Raw genomic sequence first — 18197 nt, 5'->3', positions numbered from 1 at the left:
GGCATTGAGCTCGAGGGGGAGTGTTGAGATATCGAGCTCCACTCGTGATATGCCAGGGTGACCGTTGTGCATTTATGTCACCGACTTGTCAGTTGCAAATGCGGTTGGTACACTGCCCATGAATAATAGCTAGATGACAGCTATCCTTATCTAGTCTAGTTCGTGGCTCAGTTAGTATGCCACCTTAGTTATTTGAGTTTGGTTTGAGACCCATATATAGGGTTCTTCTATTTCTTTGTAAGAGAGTTCTTTTGGCTTATACAACTAAGAAGAGGAAAATTGTTTTCAGCCTCTACCCTTGTGTGTATTCCCCCATTGTGCAAGCAAGAAAGCTACAAGTGAGACTCCTTCCTTCTCTCCCACAATCTTGACACCGAGTAGCCATTTTACGCATGGAAGGCAGTGATGAAGAGCAAAAATTTCAAGAAAACCATGGCAATGATCAAATTGGGTGCTTGTGTTCAGCCTCTCATCACTCTCTCCATGAAATTGTAATGTGATGGGAGGGGTGGCGTTTCTTGATCAACACCGTTTGAAAAATGCCCCCCCCCCCAATCGACAAAGTTGTTTAATTAGGTCCTTTTTTGAGCCCCAAAGGCCATGCCCACTTGAAGTTTGACCCATTATTTGGCCTTCTAGATGCCTAGCTTCAGTTTCTTCCCCATCTACCGACTAATTTGAGATTTGAAAAATCTTACATATTTGGCTTGAGGTCTTGAATGGCCTTACTTCGGTTTGGCACACAAAAAAATTATGAAAAATCTGCAACCATTGCAAAGGTCAAAATTTGCATTCATGTCTTCCACGGTCAGTTAGAATTGTCGAGTTCGCATCTTTTGCTTCCATCGGGCTTTAAATTCCACTTTAAATTTGCATCATTCCGCTCTTTTTCGGCATGTCTTAAAAATCCTGCTCTCAACTCCACATCAATGCTCATACACTAGTGCATATGTGCACATGTACTAATGCACCCTTACTTGCACCGTAGTGCACACATTCGCTAAAATGATCCCTCTTCACTAAGTCCTTCCACCATTCACACTATCTAGTATGCACTAGCATGCATGAACCTTGCACACCATTGTGCACTAGATGATAGTGCATCCCCATGCATAATCTCTTGTACACATCCTATGTGCATCCTTCTCGCACATTGCACATGTGCATACTTATGCAACCCCTTGCAACTTCACTTGTGAACATCCCCTTGGCCCCACTATTGCACCAACTAGTACAAGCATCCCTTATGGCACTCTACATGATGATAGTATATTCTTGAACCCACCTCTTAGTACATCCCATCAAGGCACAATAGTCCACACATGCACTATCTAGTACATACATCACTATACACCAATGCATGCTACATATACACTATGTATACCTCCTTGCACAAAACATAGTATACACCATTGCATCTTAGTGCACACTAGTATACCCTTATGCATGTGTGTGCACTTATCCATCCTCTAGTGCACTCTTGCAATCCATAGTCCACCCATCCACTTGACCATATCATAGCCCTCACATCATTGCACTCTAGAACACATGTGCACTAGTACACTCCTAGTGCACTAGCACCATGCCCATATGCACTTGTGCACTAGTGTGCATATTTGCATACCACCCCTATACTCTCTTATACACATAACCTAGTGTGCACTTGGTGTGCAGTTAGTTCACCTAACCATCACAACTCATCCATATAAGCATGCCCTAGTGCACATACACTACCCCAATACACTAGTGTTGCCTAGTACATGACCCTGGGTGCTCTATGTGCACATGTGCATTAGTGCAAAACAAGCATTGTGTAGTTATCTTAGGGCATACCCTTGTGCATGAAATCCTTACACACTAACCCCCTACACATCATTCCATTATGAATGCATAGTTTCACTTAATTGAACCACCCATTAGCATCTAGCCTAGCAAACATAGACTAATGCACATGTTCACTAGTGTACCCCTTGTGCATGTAACCTTGAACATAGAACCTCATACATAGAGGCTCTCAAGCACAAACCACCTAGCTAATTTCAACACATTAGTCCATTGCACTTAGCATACACACTCACATTCACACACACCCAAAGGATTGCAATCCCAACTTTCATCCCCATACACATAAACATTTGTACATGCACAATTGCATCCCAAGGACTCTTAATTTTTGCAACCCTTGTGTAGATAGCCCTTTGTGTATCATCATGCATACATGGACACATGTGTCCACTTGCATGTAACCCAATGCACATGAGATCAAACCCATGACCTCTGAGCTTACACCAATTAAGGACACACTTAATCAAAGTAGGCGAAGCCTTGGAGAATAGGTATAAATAAAAAATCCAACTCACATCAACTGAGAAAACCTAAACAAAATTCACTTTCAAAATCAACCAAATCAAAAGGTGAAACAACACCATTGACTTGCATTGTGATTTCTAAAAGGCTGTAAGTCTATTTGATTGGTGAATTCACAAACTATTGGGAAAAGAGAAATCCTACTTATGCATTCTACACTTAAACACACTTGAACATAACTTGAATCAAGAAAATGTGCAACCTTTGTTCATGATCTCATTGATGAGATTGTTGGAAACATGGCGTTTTGTTACACTAAATCACATGGACATTGAATGTTCTATGGTGAAAGATCATCAATCATGGTCATTACTAGCAATGCATACATTTTTACATTAAACAATGGTTATTTACTAAAGGTGACCTAGTGCTTGTAGTTCTACACAATCTTAGGGTGCACCATCACCACCACTAACTCCTCTAAGCTCAATGCCTAGGACATGAGTGATAGTGTTTAGCATCACCAAAGCTTGTGACGCCTTTGACTTCCATTGGTGTTGTTGATTGCACTCTAAATTCTAATGGATCTTATGGGCAATCATGGTTGATGCTAGTTGCATCTAGCGAGAAGTAAATGAAGTCTTCCAAATCAATTGACAAAAGCTGCAAATCTTAGGGCAGTGATTTAGATTTGGACATGGACATGGAGGCAAATAGCAATATTGAAGAGGAGGACCCTAAAGACATGAAAGTCCAAAAGTAAGGACAAGGGTAGAAAATCCTCGGATGAGATGTGAAAATCTACTACAAAGGCCTTTCGATATTCTAAATGCAAGTCACTAGGCAATAGATTGCAGACTATGCAATACTCCCACCCATAATAAGAAAATGCACAAATACAATACTTGCACTCTAATGTCTCAAGGTGGTAGTTGGCAAGATACCATGATAAATTATTCCATGAATTAGAATTAACTAAGACCATTTGCTAGGGTTGCACTGAAGGTGTATTACACTCAACAGTATTTTTCTTTCCTTGGTGTGGGCCAAGGTGGTCACAAACATGGCCAAGGCAGTCAAGGACCTTCTCACCTCTCCAAGAATAATGTTTTATTCATATGTAGGATGGGCACTAGTGGTTTAAGTGCCCATTGGCTCAAGCATATGATGCTCAAAAGTATGCAAGTTAAGGTAAGGCACCAATGCCTTGGATGAGCATGGTCATACTAGAAGAACTTTCCAACCCTATATGCACTGTGGTCCACCACTCAAGAAAGTGAGTGAAACATGCATTAGATGAACCTACGAGAGTTCCAGAGTATAAGTAAGAATCCATTCATCATCAAGTGGCAAAATGGTTTACTGTGGCTCTTGCACTAATATCAGATTTGGATCTAGTTTTTGTTCCAGTTGATGTTTTTATTTCTACACAACAACAGCCAAATGGGGTGCCAATTTTGATGGATGTCTCTACCCCATCAAATCGGGGGGGTGACATTCCAGCTCAAGACTTGGCTCTACTATCATATTCAATCAATATCCCATTTGGGCAATTACTAAATTTGGTCTCATTCTTTTGGGACCATCTCCTCAAAGTCCTCTAGCCTAACTATCCAACTCTTTCGATGTCGAAAGTGGCTACTATGACGACAGTAGTTATTATGACTTAAAGAAAGTCCAAAGCACTCCTATATCACCTAAACCATAATCCAATCCTATCATTGTAGTAGTTATGAGTTAGAGAAAGTCCAAAGCACTCCTATGTCACCTAGACCATAATCCAATCCTATCATTGTAGTAATCCATGCTTGATACTAAGGTATGATATTCATAATGTCCTCTTGCATAGCAATTCTAGAGTCAATATCATCACTGTAGCCATATGCAAGGAATTTGGTCTTCTGGAGCCCCAAGAGGAACACCAAGGAAAAGGGGATTCTACTGCAAGAAAATCTATCTTGTAACATCAACAAACTTTTATTTCATTCTTTTGATGACCAAAACAAAGAAAACAGCAATTCTTCACGCAGCATCATAGTAGATATCTCCCACGGATTTGATAGAATCAATCATATTCTTCAACCTCTTCATAGAATCCATCAAAAGAACAAAGAAGATAAAAGAATACACCATTTTTGAATGGAATCAATCACATAATGTTCATCTTCAATGTCTTGATAGTTTTCTCTCTCAATCTCTCATGTACAGTTACACTGTTTTGATAGAATTGACTATCTGTGGCTCTCTCTCTCTCTCTCTCTCTCTCTCTCTCTCTCTCTCTCTCTCTCTCTCTCTCTCTATCAATAGTACATCATCTCCTCACTACAGTACTCTCATAATGACTCTCAATAATCCTTCTTAGGTCGTGGATACACCTCCCAAGAGATATGTCTGATGTGAAGAGGCACCAGAGCCACTATAGTGTCTCTTCATAGCTCATTACTGTCACTGTCACTCTAGAACACCGTATTGGGGAATGTGGGAATTTCTCATAAGTTTGGGACACGTGGTCAAATCTTTAGATTTGTCATAACTTGAACACTATAACTCCAAATTGAGCTCTCTATAGCTTAATAGATTCCATTTTTCAAGCGCTTTCCAATGATAGGTCACATCATATAGTTTTGAGAAACTTATGGGCATGTTATCTGGGTGCCACCTTTTTAGTATTCAAAAAATGGGAATTGGGAGATTCCCAAACTCACTAATATTGTGTTCTAGTCTTCTCTTCAGTCTTCAGTAGCTGCTTCTTCCATTTGTTTTAGCTCTTTTGAACTTAGATTCATCCTTTCCAAAAGTTAGAAAACTTTCCCAAAGTCACACATACATTCTACATAACACTTACAAAAGTTCTACAGAAAAATATAGTACAGGACCAGAGCAGATACAGAACAGATACATAGGCTCTACAGAAGGTTTACAGAGGGTTACAGAAGGTCATCAGAGAACAACAAATCCTCATAATTCATACTAAAACCATTGCAAACTATCAAAAACTATTCAATAAGCTTTCAAAATATTTCAACCTTCATCAATCATCAATCCATGCTTCATATAGAATAAAATCAGAACAAAACAGAAGGTATACATAACTAATCAAAACCTCAACATAACCTATCAGAACATCACATAGCTTCATATCTCCACTAAAAATCATCATGAGATTCCAAAACATAATCAATATCATCCAAAACACTCTCAAACACTTCTATTAACAACCATACATCACTCTAAATCCATCAAAAATCAATCATTCATCCCTCAAAAACAACAAAAATCAGTCAAAAATTCAATCTTTTTCCACTCTCAACATATCTCCACACTTAGAAAGGAAGCGTCCTCGTGACCTAAGGAAAAGAAGAATATAAGTTCACTAAAGAGCTCAATTTTGATCTCCTTCAGTATCTTTAATAATCTCTCCAAACCACGACCCCAACTTATCACTTGTATCTCTAGAAAAAAATACTTCTAAAGGAAAACTTCGTTATTCATTAACACATATGATAAACAATTAAAAGTCATAACAAATTTGTAAAGGATATAAGAGGTTCTTCTTCAGCTTTCCATCATAGACTTTCCATTCATCATCACCATTAATAGTTGAAAAGAGCTCTTGAACAAATTATTCAACCAACACGAACTCATCACATAAGATTATTACAACACACACACAAACACTAAACACAACCATTTGAATGACACCTCCAAAAAGAGAGATATATCTCATTAAGAATCATCCAAAATACATTGCAAAGGTATCAATGAAGGTGATCCCTTTTGAAGACTTGGTGATTAGAAAACGATCCATGGAGAAGGACTCATCCACAAATGTCTTGGGAGGATTTTGAAAGAACTGAAGGCAACACATCCTTTCTAGCAAAACAAGGTATCTGTTAGGTAGACATAGGGCATGAAAATATAGGGCATCCAACTGTTGAGAATCAATGTTCACATTGACATTCATACAAAGCTTTGGAATGGCCTTTTGATCATTATGGGAATGCCTATGCATATATGCTAAATACCAAGCAAAATGAGCTGTCAATCTCACTGAAGGATCCAGAGATTGTGAATATTAGTGAGCAAAATGGAGGTAATTCTGGTATGCTTGACTAGCAGTTGCCCAGTCCCCTGTAATTAATGGCCAATTAATCTGTGGTCTTGTGAGAGAATCAGTTGAGCTCCATCCTCTTCTTCTTGGAATCTGCTGATCAAATCCTTCGTACCCACTAACCAACTGAAAGGGTTGAGAAATAGAAGTGGCAGGAGATGGAAGTGGAATAAGTAAAAGAGGATGAAGAGATGGGTAGGCAAAATCATAAAAGGAGAAATAAGCTAAAGAAGGAGTGGCTGAAAATTTAAGTGAATCACTTAGGAAAGGTGTCAATTGATAAGCAGGAAAAGTAGAAGGTATATGGATAGATGGAGAAGGACATGGTGGAGAAGGGGAAAAAACTCGATCTTTGATGAAAAAACAATAGGTAAATATAGGAATTTGAGGAAAACCCTGAGGTTGGAAAAGGAGAGGTAAGATAGCTGCTGAGTTCATTTGATAAAGGGAAAGATAAGTATCATAGTGGTGGGCCATTTGTTGATAGTACAATAGGCTAGGAACAAAGGGACCTAAAACAGATCTTCTCTGGTAGGCATCAAAGAAGGGTGAATCAAGTGGATGGTTCTTGGAAAGATAAGTTAGGAGATCCACCCTCAGTTGGTTAGTGCTCTACACATAAGTAGAAGCTGTATTCTGATGTTGATTCAGGACCACATAATCAATCATTAAATGCCATGAAGTGTTCGGACAAGTAGCCACTTTAGAAAAATAACACTGGAACATGTCATCTATCCTCAACTCCAAATAGTTGACATATAAAACAGCTTGCAAAACCACATCCCCCACATACAAAGCCAAATGTACATCATCTGAAATCAACAGATCACCTCGTAGATACATGTAAGACAGCAACATGGTATCCGTCATTACAGAATCTTCAAAAACCATACGGACAACTTCTGTAAGCAAATCAGAAGACCAAGCCCCACTCCAACCATCCTCTAGAAGAGGAAGATCCATCGTTGAAAGCTTCATATAGAAGGCCAACTTCTGCAAACTGATAGTGAACAAAGAAGGAATGGTCCAGAGTAACATACTCCTAAAAGTGCTCAAATGTAGACCATAACAAGGACTGTAATCTTTCCACTTTTTCTTGAAACAATGGATATAATGTGGCCTGTCTCTGGAGAACAGCCAAGTCCTGCTGAGATATAGAAGGAATCATAGGAACATTGGGGCTTGGAGGAATGGACCTTAACTGTGCTAGTTGGTCTTGCAACTGCTTAATCTCGGAAGCTTGTGATTCCAATGTATTATGAGCAGTCTGCAAAGCTGACAGTTTTGCATCTAAAAGAGTCTGAAACTCTTGAGCTTCTTTGGACATTCTCTCTTTCTCTTCCGAGACTTTAGTGACCTCTAACTGAGAGTCTGTTAACTGAATCTTCAAAGAATATATTTATTCTCTCTGGGTCTCAATCATTTGGGTCTGCTGCTCCATCTACTTAAACAGATTAGCAAGAGTATCTTTGTTAGAGGCTAACTTTGAGGTTGCCTTATGCAACTGGTCTTTGGACTGCATCAATTCTTCATAGAAAGAAGCATATAATTGTTGAACACAAGCTGTCACTGAGAGTTCAATCGAACTCTAGATGTCATTACAAAGGAATGGAATAGCATCTCTTGGCACTAAACTGTTCAATGAAGGGACTGATATGTCCAAAGAACCCTGTGCTTTTTTGTGACGATTGGTTTATTTTTTATTAAAAAATTAAAGTGCCTGTGAAGCGCACGTAACACGTGCAAAGTGAATAGCTGGTTGATTTTTAAGTTATTAGAAAAATGTGTGTTTAGCGCAAACACGCGTGAAAAAGTGGGTGAATAAAGTTCATTTTAACAATTAACTGTCATTAAGGGATGATAAAAAATAAACAAAGCTCAAAAACTAAATACCCGGTAGGGGTGTGTATGCAAGAGACTGAAGGCGCCCTGAGTAGTCCCAAATGCAAGGAATCCAATCAAAAAAACAAAAACCACTGACTAGAAAAAAAAATTAAAGCACCTTAGTGTTTTTGTTTTATTTTTATTTTTTAACTTATTTATATTATTTTTTAATTGTATTTTAAGTGTGTTTGTATTTTGTATATCTTTTTGTTTTGTTTCTTTTTTAATTCTTTTTCTTCCTTTTTTTTCTCTAATGATTAAAACGGGATATAGGACACATGAATATGTTGTGAAGTGTAAGGGTGGAATTGTAGCAATCCAACAAGTGTCAACAATGTGTTTGAATTTATCCATGATTTTTCAATTGATTTTTGAAATTTAAAATGAATTTTCATGAGGTGAAGTATTAAAAGTAGGATTTTGGCTTCAAATAATACTTTGGCCATTTATGAAAGCATTTTCAATTGAGAAATTATTGGAAAAAGGGGCAAGGGGATTTGTGAAATTTTTTGAAATTTTTCTAAAAATATTTCTAAAATTTTACTAATTTTTAATGAATTTTGCTCATTTTGCATGTATTTTTGAAAAAATTTTGAATTTTTGAATTTTTTGCAATTTATTTTCTTGACTTACCACTTTAGAAAATATTGCAAAGGATTTCAGCAATGTTGAAAAAAAGTTAGAATTTTTTTTGCAATTTATTTGGATTTTAAATGAAATTTTTAAGTTTTTTGGTATTTTATGTTTATTTTTATGTGTTTTTTATGTGCTTGTCGGGTTTTGAAACTAAAAGGCAGTACCCGAGCTACGTGTGAACAGCTGAAAATGACTGCATGTGAACAACTGACTGCAACACACCACTGCACGGTCAAGTCGGAGGCGCATCCTTGCGCATGAACGCCCGCTAACCACACCCGTACACACACGCACACCGAAAGATCTGCACGACGTGGGAACATGGGAGGGAGAGGGGAGAAGGGGCAGAAACGGGGGCTAACACGGGGGGAAACGGGGGTTAGTAGAGGGAAGGGAAGGCAAGTGAGTTAAGGAACCTAAGGTAATTAGGTTAAAGTAAGTTAGTTCAGTAACCTAAGTTAATTAGGGTAGTTTAGTAACCTAAGCTAATTAGGTGAGTTTAGTAAACTAAATTAGTTTAATAACTGACAGGGAGAGGAGGAGAGTGGTGGACGGCGTGGGGGCGGCGACATGCAAGGCACCGAGGTCACAGGGGCGTCCTGAGGCACATAGAACCAAAAACAGGCGCGTTTATGCACGACACAAGAAACATGGCCACACAGCAAAAAGGAATAAAAATTAATAAGACCTAAACCATACGTCGGATCGAAAAACTGTAAGAAGAAAAAATGTGCCGAGAGACGAGGGAAAGATGATAGAAAAATGTGATACAGGTTCCGGGGCAAAATCAGGATGTTCACATGGGAAAATGCAAGAAACAGACCCGAAAACACTTACATGTATTAATACCAGAAAATTCACGCGTCGGAACGAAGTGCGAAAAGAAGAAAAAATGTGCAAAATAATTTGTCCAACAACCCTATCATGGCAAAACACAGTTCTGATTGAGATAGGATACATTCACATGGGAAAAACCCAAAAACGGATCCGAAAATAAACTCAGAAATTAATACGAGAAGAATCGTGCACCGAAATAGAGGACAGTAAAAAGGAAAAATGTCTTGAAGAAAGGGATTCACAAGGTTGCATGGTCACATGGAAAAAAGTGAAAAATAGGCACAAAAAGGGCCCGAAAACCCGCGAAAATTAATAACGGATAAACCGTACATCGGAAGGACATGGAGTAAAAAGGAAAAATGGCATGAGGAATAGGTAGGATAGGGCTGGCACATCATATCAATGTTTCGAAGCAATAAAGATGTGTTCACATGGAAAATCGTCCAATTTACGAGAATTGCTTCAAAAATTAATAACTTTAGAACCGTCTGTGTCGAAACAAGGATTGCTAAAAAGGAAAAATTAGGAGTTCAAAGGGACGAACATTGCTGTAAGGTTGGATATGATTCTCAGTGAATATAGGGTGCATTCGCATGGAAAAATCACAAAACAAAGAAGAAAGGCAAATGGTCAAGAAATAGCTCCGAGGACAGGGTAAAATAGAACGGAGGAGTGGGGAAGGGACCCCATCAAGGTAAAATGAAGTCATGGCATAGATGCATGATCATAGCAAGGTATATGCATGGGGATATGCCACATAGACGCGCAGGGACGCATCCCCACACTTAAAACCTTAGTAGGAAGGGTAAACCGATCATCAAGAACCTAGTACCACACATCAAACCAACCACGAACGTCCCCACACGACATGACCGTCACTGAGAAACAAAAGGTGTAGGGTCAGAAAAAGGAGTAACTGTTTCAACTAGAAACAAAGAAGCATCAGGAAGGTCTGGATCATCCTGTTCCTCGTCTACAGTTTGAGGGATCCGTGATAGATGATCAGCTAGGACATGGGAACGTCTAGGCTTAGTGACACTTCAAAATCGAACTCCTGGAACAGGAGCAACCATCTCATCAGTCTTTCTTTAACAGTTGCTTTATTCATGAGGAAGGACAGGGCTTCATGATCCACGTAGAACTTGAAATGCGTTGACAATAAATAGTGTCGAAACTTCTCCAGTGCAAACACCATTGCTAAGCATTCAAGCTCTGTCACTGTATAGTTCCATTCCCTATCAGTGACCTTGCAGCTTGCATAATAAATTGGTTGATCTAATTTAGAGGGGCCCTTTTGACATAGGACAGCACCTAGCCCTTCAACTAATGCATCTGTGTGCACATGGAACTCCTTCGTCCAATCAGGAGGCTGTAAGATAGGTGCTTAGATAAGGCACTGTTTTAGGGTATTAAAGGCTTCTTCACAGTTATCAGTCCAAAGGAAATCAACATCTTTCCTTAGGAGCTTGTGCAGAGGAGCTGCCTTAGTTGCAAAATGTGCAATAAATCTTCTGTAGTAGCCCACATGGCCAAGAAATCCTCTCAATTGCTTGAGGTTTGTTGGTGCTGTTAAGGCAACAATCTTCTCAATCTTTGCCGGGTCTGTTGCAATCCCTTGTGCAGAGACAATATGGCCCAGAATAACTCCTGATGAGATACCAAAGACACATTTGTCGGGATTGAGAGAAATCCCATACTCTCGGCATCTGTCAAAACATTGCTCTAGGTGTCCCCAGTGCTCACGGATTAAGCTATAGACACAAAAGTCATCAAGATACACCTTGATGAAATCATGCAAATGATTCTGGAAGGCATCTATCATTACTCATTGGAAGGTGGCAGGAGCATTACAAAGCCCAAATGGCATCACTCTATAGGCATAGGTCCCCCATTCTATGGTGAAGGTTATTTTGGATTGATCCTCTTCTGCAATTTGGACTTGGTTATATCCACTGAATCCATCCAAGAGGGAATACAGCTCATGGCCTGCCACTGTATCCAACAGTTGGTCTGTAAAAGGGATAGGGAAATGATCATTCTTCGTCTTCGAATTGAGCTTTCGAAAGTCCACACATATTCAAAGTTTCCCATTCTTCTTGGGTACAACCACAATGGGCGAAACCCATTCACTATTAGCCACGGGAAAAATGAACTCTGCTTCAAAAAATTTTAATAATTCAGCCTTCACCAGAGCAAAATAATTAGGATTCATATGCCTTTGTCTTTGCCTTACAAGTTTGGCATCAGGCTCTAGGTCAATGTGATGTTGGCACACTATGGGATCAACCCCCTTTAGATCTTTATATGACCAAGCAAACACATCTAAGTTCTCCTTTAGTAGATCTCGCAAGACCACCAGTTCTTCTTCTAGAAGATTGAGACCCACTTTCAGGTGATGTTCAGTACTGTCAGTATCTAGGAATGTCACTTGTCTTTCACCTTCCACTTCGCGGATAAATGTCCCACGGATTGCTTCTGGATAGAGGTCTCCTAACTCTTTTAAGGGAGTAGTGTCCTCGTCTGATGTTCCACTAGAACCAATGTCCTCCTTCTGAACAGATGACTCATTTATCTGTTGAGGTTGCTGAAAGGGTATCAGAGCTTTGTTTGCTTCTGTGTAAGTGGTGATTTCTTCTGGACTTAGGTTTTCATCTTCAGAGGATGCATCCAAGATTGTCACATACCACGGACCTTCTAGAAGCCGAGGCTTTCATAGCTCTGGCTTCTGTTGTGCAGGGGGCATCATCATCATCTTTTCTCTGGACTAAACCTTTAGGGCGATAGGAGCCACTGGTAAACTTAATTCTTATGCCTTTAATCCATTGCTTATACAGATTCTGCATACTTTGTGGTCCATTGATCAACCCAAATGAAACCATGGTCATTCCATCCAACACCTTGAGATCTTCGGCCTCTAAGGTCTCTATAGGGACATCAACAAGATCATCCGTTATCAGAGGAAATTCTTCACCTGCACTTTCATAACTTTATTCGTTTTCTTCCTCATCATTTTCATCCTCTTCCTCTGGAGGCTCTATCTCTGCTTCTGTAGAGGCTCTATAGGAGAAGAACAGATCTTCTACCTCTGCATCTACTTCTGCTTCTGCTTCTGTCTCTGCTCTGTATCTGCTCTATCTCTGTTCTGTATCTGCTCTATCTCTGTTCTGTCTCTGCGACTGCCATGTAGCAGGGAGAACAGTACATCCATGCTTCTATTTCATTGTCAGAGGTTATTTCAAAAGTCAATTCAAGTTGAGGCAGGAGGTATTCTCCCATGGACAAGGACTTTGCTTCCCTTGGCAGTTGGCTTACAGTGCCCACTACTGTTAGGGACTGTGCCTCTGCTTTCTTGGAAAAGATCTGTTTAACAGCCTCTTCATCTGCTAATGTACCATCTGTTACCTTATTGGAGGAGTCATTATGACTTCAATGGATGTGGATACATTGCCTTTTTGCGATCCATACAATTTCAACACCACTTTGTTGGGTCCTCTGCCTAGGGTTAGGGTTCCTTTGAACCAGTCTATCCTGGCTCTCGCTTCAAAAAGCCAAGGTCTTCCCAAGAATAGAGAGAGTAGGAGGTCCCACAAGAATTTGGTTTGACTACCAAATATGTCAGCCAATAGTCTCTTCCTGCAAGGGTTGTTTTTACGTATGGGAGGATGCCCAACGGTTTGATTTTACTTTGGTCTACCAATCTGATAAGCCACTGTGTAGGTTGAATTCCTTACAACCCTAAGTCCTTCATTATCACATCCATCATTATGTTTACTGATGAGCCTCCATCAATCAATGCATCTGAAATAAAGCATCCTTCTATCCATACACTAATCTCTGAGGTTCCAGGATCTAGGAAGGCATTAGCCACATCTACTTCCTTTACAGGCTCCGGGGCCTTATTGGTCTTCATCGCTGTTGAAGAAGCGATCCTTAGTCCCCGTCTTTTTGTCAATATGCTTTTGAATTTCTTTCGGCAGCTGGGAGACAGCATCAGCAACTGTTGAAATGTTAGATTTGGTTTAAAAGTGTCTAGATCTTTTACCAAGTCATAATCTTTGATAGGATCCACAGGCTTCTCCAGTCTGCTGGGGAATGGGACTACTCCCATTTTCTTTTTTCTTTTTTCTTCTAACAATGGTAGCATCGACACTTCTTCTGTTTTTGGAGGTGCTTCTGTATCTTCTATCTCCTGGACCTCTGGTCCTATCTTTGGGACTATCTCCGTGACGCTCTGTGGCACTACAGTGCTCTGTGTTGCACTGTTATATTCTGTACTGCTCTGTCCCTCTGTTGGTAGGTTGAACTTCACAATCTTGGCAGGAAAGTTGTTTTCATTCTAAACAATTGGTTCCTTCTTCTTGGTGCGCATGACAACGGCAACTTACAACTCTACCAAATTGGAGGCAGGTTCTTGTGCCTTCTATTGGCTATCAGTAGCATTGGCCTTGACAGGGAGCTGGACTCGGATAGTCCTTTGCAGTGTGGCCTTCTCCTTTGCATCGGCTGTATAAGGGCTTGTAATCCACAGATCGTCTAGGGTTTGAACAATTCGAGGAGATATGACCCTTTTTTCCACACCTGTAACATTCCACCTCTGACGTTTGACCACCGCTAGACTGTCGTCCTCTGTAACTTTGAGAGGGAAACCTCCTTGGACCAAAATTAGGACTGAATTCCCTAGGCTTTGGTCCAATATCTTGTGTTGTCATTTTGGATTCTAGCAAGTTGAATCGTGTATTTTCATCCTTCTTCTTCATTCGCGCATCTCTTTCAGAGAGCAAATATTCTCTGTATGATTCTTCCGCAAACAGTAGGAACATAAGGCTCCTAGAATGGTTGGTTTTCGGGTACATTCAGTGGCTAAATGTCCCCTTGATGACACTTTCTGCACCATGTATTAGAGCACATCACATCTCTTCCAGCTCTCACAGGAGTGGATATATTGGCGGTATTCACCTTCAGCGTCTATAACTACTCTGTAATCACATCCATAAGCTCTTTCTTGATACTTGCAACTAAGTTAGATAAGTAGTCCTTCAGATTTTCACCTCCTGAAGTGCTTGTAGTAGGGTTTCGAGAAGCTTTTGTAATTACTGCATACACTGGTTGGGTTGATCCAGAAGGTCCTCTGTTCTAGTTCTAATTCAGAGCTCCTACTGAGACTTGGGGTTTTTTATTCCAGTTGGTAGGGTTCCACTGTTGTTGAGTCGCCATTGGAGGAACTGTTTGAGGCCACTGTTGTTGTGATTGAACCATCATTTGAGGCACTGTCGTCTGTGGTGACCACAGTGGATTAGGTGCATTATACTGCGGCACTGTTTGCATCTGGGGATAGGGGTAGGGAACTGTCTCTGGGACTGCATTTGGTGGGTATACCCATTCATGGCATAGAAGGAGGTAAGACTCCTCTTCCTGGAGTCATTGACAACCTTGCTTCAACTTCATCATACAATCTTGCACCTTCCACTGCAGCTTGTAGATTGACTGGTCTTCTCAATTCCACGAACTTGTGAACTTCCAGTTGTAGGCCTCTGAGAAACACTCCTTTCTGGATTTCTTCATCCAAATGATGGTTAGTCCATCTCTTCAGGATGGATTCCATTTGCGAGACATAAGCTTCTACTCTTTCTCCAAAGGACTGACTTAGGTTCATGAACTCCTCTTGCATCTGCTCTTCAAAACCTTCACGCCTGAATTTAGTGAGGAAGGCCAACTTCAGGTCGTCCTAAATGCCAAAAGTTCCTGCTGCTTGTCTCTCATACCACTGAAACAACGTGCCCTTGAAAGTGGCGAGGAATATTGCTAACCAATGCTCAGGGGTTCTGGCATTGTTAGCCACACATGCTACCATAAATTCTGCTACATGAAGATCAGGGTCTTCATTGTACTCTCCCTTAAAAACTGGCAATGGGACTACATTTGCTTGCTTCATCGGGGTATATAGACAAGAAAAATGATGTGTTCATAAATCTACATTGTGTTTGTAGTGGTGCATGTCATCAATATTTCCAGGATGAATCTAACTAGGAAGGGGACCTTGAGTCGCCATGGGAACTTCTGTAAAGAGTGCTTTTAGGGCGTCAAAGGAAGCTTCTGCTACAAGCTCGTTCTCAGCTTTGATTTTTGCCTTCTCTCTTCTCACGTACCTCTAGACTCGTTCTAACGCTTGCCTCTTGATTATGTCATTTATTAGGGAGTTGGCTCCAACTGGTTGTTCAGTACTCAACAGAATAGAATCAGAGAGGGGCTTCAGTCTCTGGGGGTTTCTCTGGCTAACATCTCTTCTACTTCCTTCTTTTCAACATCTCTAAATTCAGCTTTCAAACCAGTACAGAGGGGGAGATATTCCATTCTGAAAGTATCAAAACTCATTCTTCTTAGGATCATTGTTGTGTCATTATAATAATGCCAGTTTCTAAGGGTTTCAACAGTGTATATTGTGAAAAACACTCTGTCTACCAACTTCCAGTGGGTTGCTAATTGGACAAACAGAAGATTGTCAGTGCACCAAGCATCCCACATATCTTGATGTTGAGCATCCACGAACAAATCCCAACTCTTTTTTCTCTTGCTTTCGTGAACCTCCACAGACCACGACTACTGAAGCTTCTTCACGATTTATCCGCCCGGATCCAGATCAACCCACCAGCAGATGGTGAATATCGTAACTCACAGCTGGGTGAGCTACTCTTCTGCTTTAGAAATGGCAATGGCCCGCTAGTGTAGTGCGAAGTCGAATCATATCTAGCGGTGCTCGATGGTTGAATAGAAGACATTGATGATTGAGCTAATGATACAGAACCATTACTTATTCTAGCACCAACCGGCTGCATGTTGTCCCTTTGGTTCATTGCACAATCAGTGTTTTGTGGCATTAATTCCATATGCTCCTGTAGCAGGTGGCATTATCAAGCTCGCATCCACATTGTTATTGTGTGCAAGGAATGATGAGAACATTCCCATTTGTAGCTGTTCATTGCTGTTAAGTACTTGCTCAACCTGACTGTTTGAAGTTTGGCTTGAACTAGTTGAAATTGTTGTGGCCAATGATATGGGCATGAGACACAAGCCCTTGCTTTGAAGGTATCGCATGGTTCTGCTCATATCTTCTTCCATTAGACTCGCAACTTCATGTTCAGTTGTTGCCATGGCATCTTGAGAAGACCCTCAATTTTGACCCTGTGCTATTGCTACCAATGTGTTCTTTCCCTCAGCAGGTAGATCTGCAACAAGAGGTGGAACTGCAGAGCAGCACCTCTAAGCTTGCTCATACTAAGGACCTTCACTTGCAATTGCAAAAACTTGACATACTCAGTAATTTCATCGAGCATTGATGACTTGTCAGTCTTATTAGAATTCGGAACCAAGTCTTGAAGCGCCTTCATTTGTTCTACTATCCTCTTCTGCCAGAGCTGCTCAACAATACTATGGGGATCAGTTGCTTGACCTCGTCGAGCTCTTACACGTGGCTTTGGTTCCCCAGCAACGACATCAACTGCACCTTAAGACAGTGCCATACCTGTATGACTGTCATATTGCAGTATCGAAATACCTTGGCTTGTCTACATTTGTTAAAAGTCACTAATAACAAGCAAACTTCTTGATCCAGCACTAGGTGGTCTTTGGTTCAGTGATGACGTTGACAGCTGCCTAGGCCTTCTTTGCTTGAAGCCAATGAACCAGTAAAGGAGCTTCTGTGACATGAACTTCATAGAAGGAGAGAAACTTCATCTACTAGCTACCTAGCTCAACTTGGCTTTGATACCATGTTGAGAAACACAGATCTAGAGCTAGTTAGCTATGGTGGATGCAAATCAAGCACACAATACATGATAAAGAGAAGAGATTGTAACTCAAGTGAATTAGGTTCCAATATAGATTAGCTTGGACTCATAAAGACAGTCTTGAATAGCTGAAACTTATAGTTCCATTGCTTTTTGAAATGAGTGCCAAGTACATGCTTATATAGCTTTTGAATAGTACCACTCTTCCTCGCTATGCTTATGGGATTTAGGGCATCTCTCCCTAGAGCTTCTAGAGCATACATCTTTTCTCATATCTTCCATACAAAGCCTCTTATGGGCACCCTCTTTTAGGTCTACATCTAGCCTCTACGGGCGTACATACAAGCATCATTTGCTATTCTCAACAAAAGCTTGCTACCTTGTTATTACACACTAAAATGATAGTGATATTTGATCTATTTCAAGCTCAAATTAGTCCCAATAGCATAATCATAGCATTCAGGCACCAAAATAGCATCCTTAAAGCATCAAACATGCATTAAGGAATTTATTGTTTGCTATCCAAACTAGAACTAATCTATTTTGTGTGAAACAGAGAATAGAAAACTGCACATAATCAACTCTATGAGTGCCCAAATTTGTAGCTCTCATTGCACTCTTCATGCCTAGCTATAGAG

At 40.3% G+C, this 18197-nt stretch overlaps 1 pseudogene; it reads right to left on the bottom strand.

The window, feature by feature from the left end:
• Window positions 1-16386: 16386 nt before the first annotated feature.
• Window positions 16387-17343, bottom strand: LOC148026841 (transcription factor LRL1-like; annotated as a pseudogene).
• Between the last annotated feature and the right edge of the window lie 854 nt (window positions 17344-18197).

This window comes from Lygodium microphyllum, chromosome 13 (assembly GCF_053477565.2).
Source record: "Lygodium microphyllum isolate KBCC chromosome 13, Lygodium_microphyllum_v1.1.10, whole genome shotgun sequence".
Classification (NCBI taxonomy): Eukaryota; Viridiplantae; Streptophyta; class Polypodiopsida; order Schizaeales; family Lygodiaceae; genus Lygodium; species Lygodium microphyllum.
The sequence above is the reverse complement of the archived record's forward strand: the minus strand, read 5'-3'. Positions and strand labels throughout refer to the sequence as shown.